Source organism: Hypanus sabinus, chromosome 24 (assembly GCF_030144855.1).
Source record: "Hypanus sabinus isolate sHypSab1 chromosome 24, sHypSab1.hap1, whole genome shotgun sequence".
Lineage (NCBI taxonomy): Eukaryota > Metazoa > Chordata > Chondrichthyes > Myliobatiformes > Dasyatidae > Hypanus > Hypanus sabinus.
In genome coordinates, this window is record NC_082729.1 from 37,981,045 (window position 1) to 37,988,697 (window position 7,653).

Genomic DNA, 7,653 nt, shown 5'->3' on the forward strand with positions numbered 1-7,653 from the left:
CAGAGAGAGAGTGACAGAGAGACACCGGTCAGTGTACAGATCTCCCTCCAAGAGAGAGGGACTCAGAGACACCGGTCAGTGTACAGATCTCCCTCCAAGAGAGAGGGACTGAGAGACACCAGTCAGTGTTCAGATCTCCCTGCAAGAGACAGGGACTGAGAGACGCCGGTTGGTGTACAGATCACCCCTGACAGAGAGGGACTGAGAGACACCGGTCAGTGTACAGATCTCCCTCCAAGAGAGAGGGACTGAGAGACACCAGTCAGTGTTCAGATCTCCCTGCAAGAGACAGGGACTGAGAGACGCCGGTTGGTGTACAGATCACCCCTGACAGAGAGGGACTGAGAGACATCGGTCAGTGTACAGATCTCCCCCTGAGAGAGAGGGACAGAGAGACATCGGTCAGTGTACAGATCTCCCCCTGAGAGAGAGGGTCTGAGAGACACCAGTCAGTGTACAGATGTCCCACTGACAGAGAGTGGGACTGAGAGACACCGGTCATTTACAGATGTCCCCCTGACAGAGAGAGGGACTGAGAGACACCAGTCAGTGTACAGCTGTCCCCCTGACAGAGAGAGGGACTGAGAGACACCTGTCAGTGTACAGATCTCCCTCAGAGAGAGAGGGACTGAGAGACACCAGTCAGTGTAAACATCTCCCCTGAGAGAGAGGGACTGAGAGACACCGGTCAGTGTACAGATCTCCCCCTGAGAGAGAGGGACTGAGAGACATCGGTCAGTGTACAGATCTCCCCCTGAGAGAGAGGGACAGAGTGACACTTGTCAGTGTACAGATCTCCCCTGAGAGAGAGGGACTGAGAGACACTGGTCTGTGCACAGATCTCCCCCTGACAGAGAGGGTCAGAGACACCCCGGTCAGTGCACAGATCTCCCTCCAAGAGAAAGGGACTGAGAGACACCAGTCAGTGTACAGATCTCCCTCCAAGAGAGAGGGACTGAGAGACACCGGTCAGTGTACACATCTCCCCCTTTCAGAGAGGGACACAGAGATCCCGGTCAGTGCACAGATCTCACTGAGAGAGGGAGACTGAGAGACACAGGTCAGTGTACAGATCTCCCCCCAAGAGAGAGGGACTGAGAGACACCAGTCAGTGTTCAGATCTCCCTGCAAGAGACAGAGACTGAGAGACGCCGGTTGGTGTACAGATCACCCCTGACAGAGAGGGACTGAGAGACACCGGTCAGTGTACAGATCTCCCTCCAAGAGAGAGGGACTGAGAGACACCGGTCAGTGCACAGATCTCCACCTGACAGAGAGAGGGACTGAGAGACACCGGTCAGTGTACAGATCTCCCCTGAGAGAGAGGGACTGAGAGACACCGGTCAGTGTACAGATCTCCCCTGAGAGAGAGGGACTGAGAGACATCGGTCAGTGTACAGATCTCGCCGGAGGGAGAGGGACAGAAAGACACCGGTCAGTGTACAGATATCCCCTGAGATAGAGGGACTGAGTGTCACCGGTCAGTGTACAGATCTCCCCCAGATACAGAGGGACTGGGAGACACTGGTCAGTGTACAGATCTCCCCCGAGAGAGAGGGGCTGAGAGATACCGGTCAGTGTACAGATCTCCCGCAGATATAGTGGGACTGAGAGACACTTGTCAGTGTACAGATCTCCCTGAGAGAGAGGGACAGAGAGACACCCGTCAGTGCACAGATCTCCCTCCAAGAGAGAGGGACTGAGAGACACCGGTCCGTGTACAGATCAACCCCGAGAGAGAGGGATTTAGAGATACTGGTCAGCGTACAGATCTGCCCTGAGATAGAGGGACTGGGAGACACTTGTCAGTGTACAGATCTCCCCCTGAGAGAGAGGGACTGAGTGACACCGGTTAGTGTACAGATCTCCCCCTGAGAGAGAGGGACTGAGAGACACCGGTCAGTGTACTGTTCTCTCCCGAGGAGAGAGGGATTGAGAGACACCGGTCAGTGTACAGATCTCCCCCAGAGAGAGAGGGACTGAGAGACACTTGCCAGTGTACAGATCTCCCCCTAAGAGAGAGGGACTGAGAGACACCGGTCAGTGTACAGATTTCCCCTGAGAGAGAGGGACTGAGAGACACTTGTCAGTGTACAGATCTCCCCCTAAGAGAGAGGGACTGAGAGACACCGGTCAGTGTACAGATTTCCCCTGAGAGAGAGGGACTGAGAGACACCGGTCTGTGCACAGAACTCCCCCTGACAGAGAGGGACAGAGACACCCCGGTCAGTGCACAGATCTCCCTCCAAGAGAAAGGGACTGAGAGACACCAGTCAGTGTACAGATCTCCCTCCAAGAGAGAGGGACTGAGAGACACCGGTCGGTGTACAGATTTCCCCTTGAGAGAGAGGGACTGAGCTACACCTGTCAGTGTACAGATCTCCCCTGAGAGAGAGGGACTGAGTGACACCGGTCAGTGTACAGATCTCCCCCTGACAGAGACAGGGACTGAGAGACACTTGTCAGTGTACCCATCTCCCGTTGAGAGAGAGGGACTGAGAGACACTTGTCAGAGTACAGATCTCCACCTGAGAGAGAGGGACTGAGAGACTCCGGTCAGTGTACAGATATCCCCCTGACGGAGAGGTACTGAGAGACACCAGTCAGTGTACAGATCTCCCTCCAAGAGAGAGGGACTGAGAGACACCAGTCAGTGTTCAGATCTCCCTGCAAGAGACAGGGACTGAGAGACGCCGGTTGGTGTACAGATCTCCCCCTGACAGATAGAGGGACTGAGAGACACTTGTCAGTGTACAGATCTCCCCCTGAGAGAGAGGGACTGAGAGACACTGGTCAGTGTACAGATCTCCCCCTGAGAGAGAGGGACTGAGAGACACCGGTCAGTGTACAGATCTCCCCTGAGATAGAGGGACTGAGAGACACCTGTCAGTGTACAGATCTCCCCCGAGAGAGAGGGGCTGAGAGATACCGGTCAGTGTACAGATCTCCCCCTGAGAGAGAGGGACTGAGAGACACTGGTCAGTGTACAGATCTCCCCTGAGATAGAGGGACTGAGAGACACCTGTCCGTGTACAGATCTCCCCCGAGAGAGAGGGGCTGAGAGATACCGGTCAGTGTACAGATCTCCCGCAGATATAGTGGGACTGAGAGACACTTGTCAGTGTACAGATCTCCCTGAGAGAGAGGGACAGAGAGACACCCGTCAGTGCACAGATCTCCCTCCAAGAGAGAGGGACTGAGAGACACCGGTCCGTGTACAGATCAACCCCGAGAGAGAGGGATTTAGAGATACTGGTCAGCGTACAGATCTGCCCTGAGATAGAGGGACTGGGAGACACTTGTCAGTGTACAGATCTCCCCCTGAGAGAGAGGGACTGAGTGACACCGGTTAGTGTACAGATCTCCCCCTGAGAGAGAGGGACTGAGAGACACCGGTCAGTGTACAGATCTCCCCCAGAGAGAGAGGGACTGAGAGACACTGGTCAGTGTACAGATCTCCCGCAGATACAGTGGGACTGAGAGACACTTGTCAGTGTACAGATCTCCCCCTGAGAGAGAGGGACTGAGAGACATCGGTCAGTGTACAGATCTCCCCTCAGAGAGATGGTCTGAGAGACACCGGTCAGTGTACAGATCTGCCCTGAGAGAGAGGGACTGAGTGACACCGCTCAGTGTACAGATCTCCCCCTGAGAGAGAGGGACTGAGAGACATCGGTCAGTGTACAGATCTCCCCTCAGAGAGATGGTCTGAGAGACATCGGTCAGTGTACAGATCTCCCCTCAGAGAGATGGTCTGAGAGACACCGCTCAGTGTACAGATCTCCCCCTGAGAGAGAGGGACTGAGAGACACCAGTGAGTGTACAGATCTCCCTCTGAGAGAGAGGGACTGAGAGACACCGGTCAGTGTACAGATCTCCCTATAAGAGAGAGGGACTAAGAGACACCGGTCAGTGTACAGATCTCGCCGGAGAGAGAGGGACAGAAAGTCACCGGTCAGTGTACAGATCTCCCCTGAGAGAGAGGGACTGAGAGACTCCAGTTAGTGTACAGATCTCCCCCAGATACAGAGGGACTGAGAGACACCAGTCAGTTTACTGATCTCCCTCTGAGAGAGAGAGGGACTGAGAGACAGCTGTCAGTGTATAGATCTCCTTTCAAGAGAGAGGGACTGAGAGACACCTGTCAGTGTACAGATCTCCCCAGAGAGAGAGTGACAGAGAGACACCGGTCAGTGTACAGATCTCCCTCCAAGAGAGAGGGACTCAGAGACACCGGTCAGTGTACAGATCTCCCTCCAAGAGAGAGGGACTGAGAGACACCAGTCAGTGTTCAGATCTCCCTGCAAGAGACAGGGACTGAGAGACGCCGGTTGGTGTACAGATCACCCCTGACAGAGAGGGACTGAGAGACACCGGTCAGTGTACAGATCTCCCTCCAAGAGAGAGGGACTGAGAGACACCAGTCAGTGTTCAGATCTCCCTGCAAGAGACAGGGACTGAGAGACGCCGGTTGGTGTACAGATCACCCCTGACAGAGAGGGACTGAGAGACATCGGTCAGTGTACAGTTCTCCCCCTGAGAGAGAGGGACAGAGAGACATCGGTCAGTGTACAGATCTCCCCCTGAGAGAGAGGGTCTGAGAGACACCAGTCAGTGTACAGATGTCCCACTGACAGAGAGTGGGACTGAGAGACACCGGTCATTTACAGATCTCCCCCTGACAGAGAGAGGGACTGAGAGACACCGGTCAGTGTACAGATGTCCCCCTGACAGAGAGAGGGACTGAGAGACACCAGTCAGTGTACAGCTGTCCCCCTGACAGAGAGAGGGACTGAGAGACACCTGTCAGTGTACAGATCTCCCTCAGAGAGAGAGGGACTGAGAGACACCAGTCAGTGTAAACATCTCCCCTGAGAGAGAGGGACTGAGAGACACCGGTCAGTGTACAGATCTCCCCCTGAGAGAGAGGGACTGAGAGACATCGGTCAGTGTACAGATCTCCCCCTGAGAGAGAGGGACAGAGTGACACTTGTCAGTGTACAGATCTCCCCTGAGAGAGAGGGACTGAGAGACACCAGTCAGTGTAAACATCTCCCCTGAGAGAGAGGGACTGAGAGACACCGGTCTGTGCACAAATCTCCCCCTGACAGAGAGGGACAGAGACACCCCGGTCAGTGCACAGATCTCCCTCCAAGAGAAAGGGACTGAGAGACACCTGTCAGTGTACAGATCTCCCTCCAAGAGAGAGGGACTGAGAGACACCGGTCAGTGTACACATCTCCCCCTTTCAGAGAGGGACACAGAGATCCCGGTTCAGTGCACAGATCTCACTGAGAGAGAGGGACTGAGAGACACAGGTCAGTGTACAGATATCCCCCTGACAGGGAGAGGGACTGAGAGACACCGGTCAGTGTACAGATCTCCCTCCAAGAGAGAGGGACTGAGAGACACAGGTCAGTGTTCAGATCTCCCTGCAAGAGACAGGGACTGAGAGACGCCGGTTGGTGTACAGATCACCCCTGACAGAGAGGGACTGAGAGACACCGGTCAGTGCACAGATCTCCACCTGACAGAGAGTGGGACTGAGAGACACCAGACAGTGTACAGATATCTCCCCAAGAGAGAGGGATTTAGTGACACTGGTCAGCGTACAGATCTGCCCTGAGATAGAGGGACTGGGAGACACTTGTCAGTGTACAGATCTCCCCCTGAGAGAGAGGGACTGAGAGACACTGGTCAGTGTACTGTTCTCTCCCGAGGAGAGAGGGATTGAGAGACACCGGTCAAGTACAGATCTCCCCCAGAGAGAGAGGGACTGAGAGACACCGGTCAGTGTACAGATCTCCCGCAGATATAGTGGGACTGAGAGACTCTTGTCAGTGTACAGATCTCCCCTGAGAGAGATGGTCTGAGAGACACCGGTCAGTGTACAGATCTGCCCTGAGAGAGAGGGACTGAGTGACACCGCTCAGTGTACAGATCTCCCCCTGAGAGAGAGGGACTGAGAGACACCAGTGAGTGTACAGATCTCCCTCTGAGAGAGAGGGACTGAGAGACACCGGTCAGTGTACAGATCTCTCCCTGAGAGAGAGGGACTGAGAGACACCGGTCAGTGTACAGATCTCCCTATAAGAGAGAGGGACTAAGAGACACCGGTCAGTGTACAGATCTCGCCGGAGAGAGAGGGACTGAGAGACTCCAGTTAGTGTACAGATCTCCCCCAGATACAGAGGGACTGAGAGACACCAGTCAGTTTACTGATCTCCCTCTGAGAGAGAGAGGGACTGAGAGACAGCTGTCAGTGTATAGATCTCCCCAGAGAGAGAGTGACAGAGAGACACCGGTCAGTGTACAGATCTCCCTCCAAGAGAGAGGGACTCAGAGACACCGGTCCGTGTACAGATCACCACCGAGAGAGAGGGACAGAGAGACACCGGTCTGTGTGCAGATCTCCCCCTGAGAGGGAGGGACTGAGAGACACCGGTCAGTGCACAGATCTCCACCTGACAGAGAGAGGGACTGAGAGACACCGGTCAGTGTACAGATCTCCCTCCAAGAGAGAGGGACTGAGAGACACCGGTCTGTGTACAGATCACCCCCGAGAGAGAGGGACAGAGAGACACTGGTCAGTGCACAGATCTCCACCTGACAGAGAGAGGGGACTGAGAGACACCGTTCAGTGTACAGATCTCCCCCTGACAGGGAGGGACTGGGAGACACCGGTCAGTGTACAGATCTCCTTCCAGTAGAGAGGGTCTGAGAGACACCGGTCAGTGTACAGATCTCCCCCTGAGAGAGAGGGACTGAGAGACACCGGTCATTGTACAGATCTCCCTCAGAGAGAGAGGGACTGAGAGACACCAGTCAGTGTTCAGATATCCCTGCAAGAGACAGGGACTGCGAGACGCCGGTCAGTGTACAGATCTCCCTCAAGAGAGAGGGACTGAGAGACACCGGTCAGTGTACAGATCTCCCCCTGAGAGAGAGGGACTGAGAGACATCGGTCAGTGTACAGATCTCCCCCTGAGAGAGAGGGACTGAGTGACACCGGTCAGTGTACAGATCTCCCCCAGATACAGAGGACTGAGAGACACTTGTCAGTGTACAGATCTCCCTGAGAGAGAGGGACTGAGAGACACCGGTCCTGTGCACAGATCTCCCCCTGACAGAGAGGGACAGAGACACCCCGGTCAGTGCACAGATCTCCCTCCAAGAGAAAGGGACTGAGAGACACCGGTCGGTGTACAGATTTCCCATTGAGAGAGAGGGACTGAGAGACACCATCAGTGCACAGATCTCCACCTGACAGAGAGAGGGACTGAGAGACACCGGTCAGTGTACAGATCTCCCCCTGACAGAGAGGGACTGTGTGACACCGGTCAGTGTACAGATCTCCCCCTGACAGAGAGAGGGACTGAGAGACACTTGTCAGTGTACACATCTCCCGCTGAGAGAGAGGGACTGAGAGACACTTGTCAGAGTACAGATCTCCACCTGAGAGAGAGGGACTGAGAGACTCCGGTCAGTGTACACATCTCCCCCTTTCAGAGAGGGACACAGAGATCCCGGTCAGTGCACAGATCTCACTGAGAGAGAGGGGACTGAGAGACACAGGTCAGTGTACAGATCTCCCCCTGACAGGGAGAGGGACTGAGAGACACCGGTCAGTGTACAGATCTCCCTCCAAGAGAC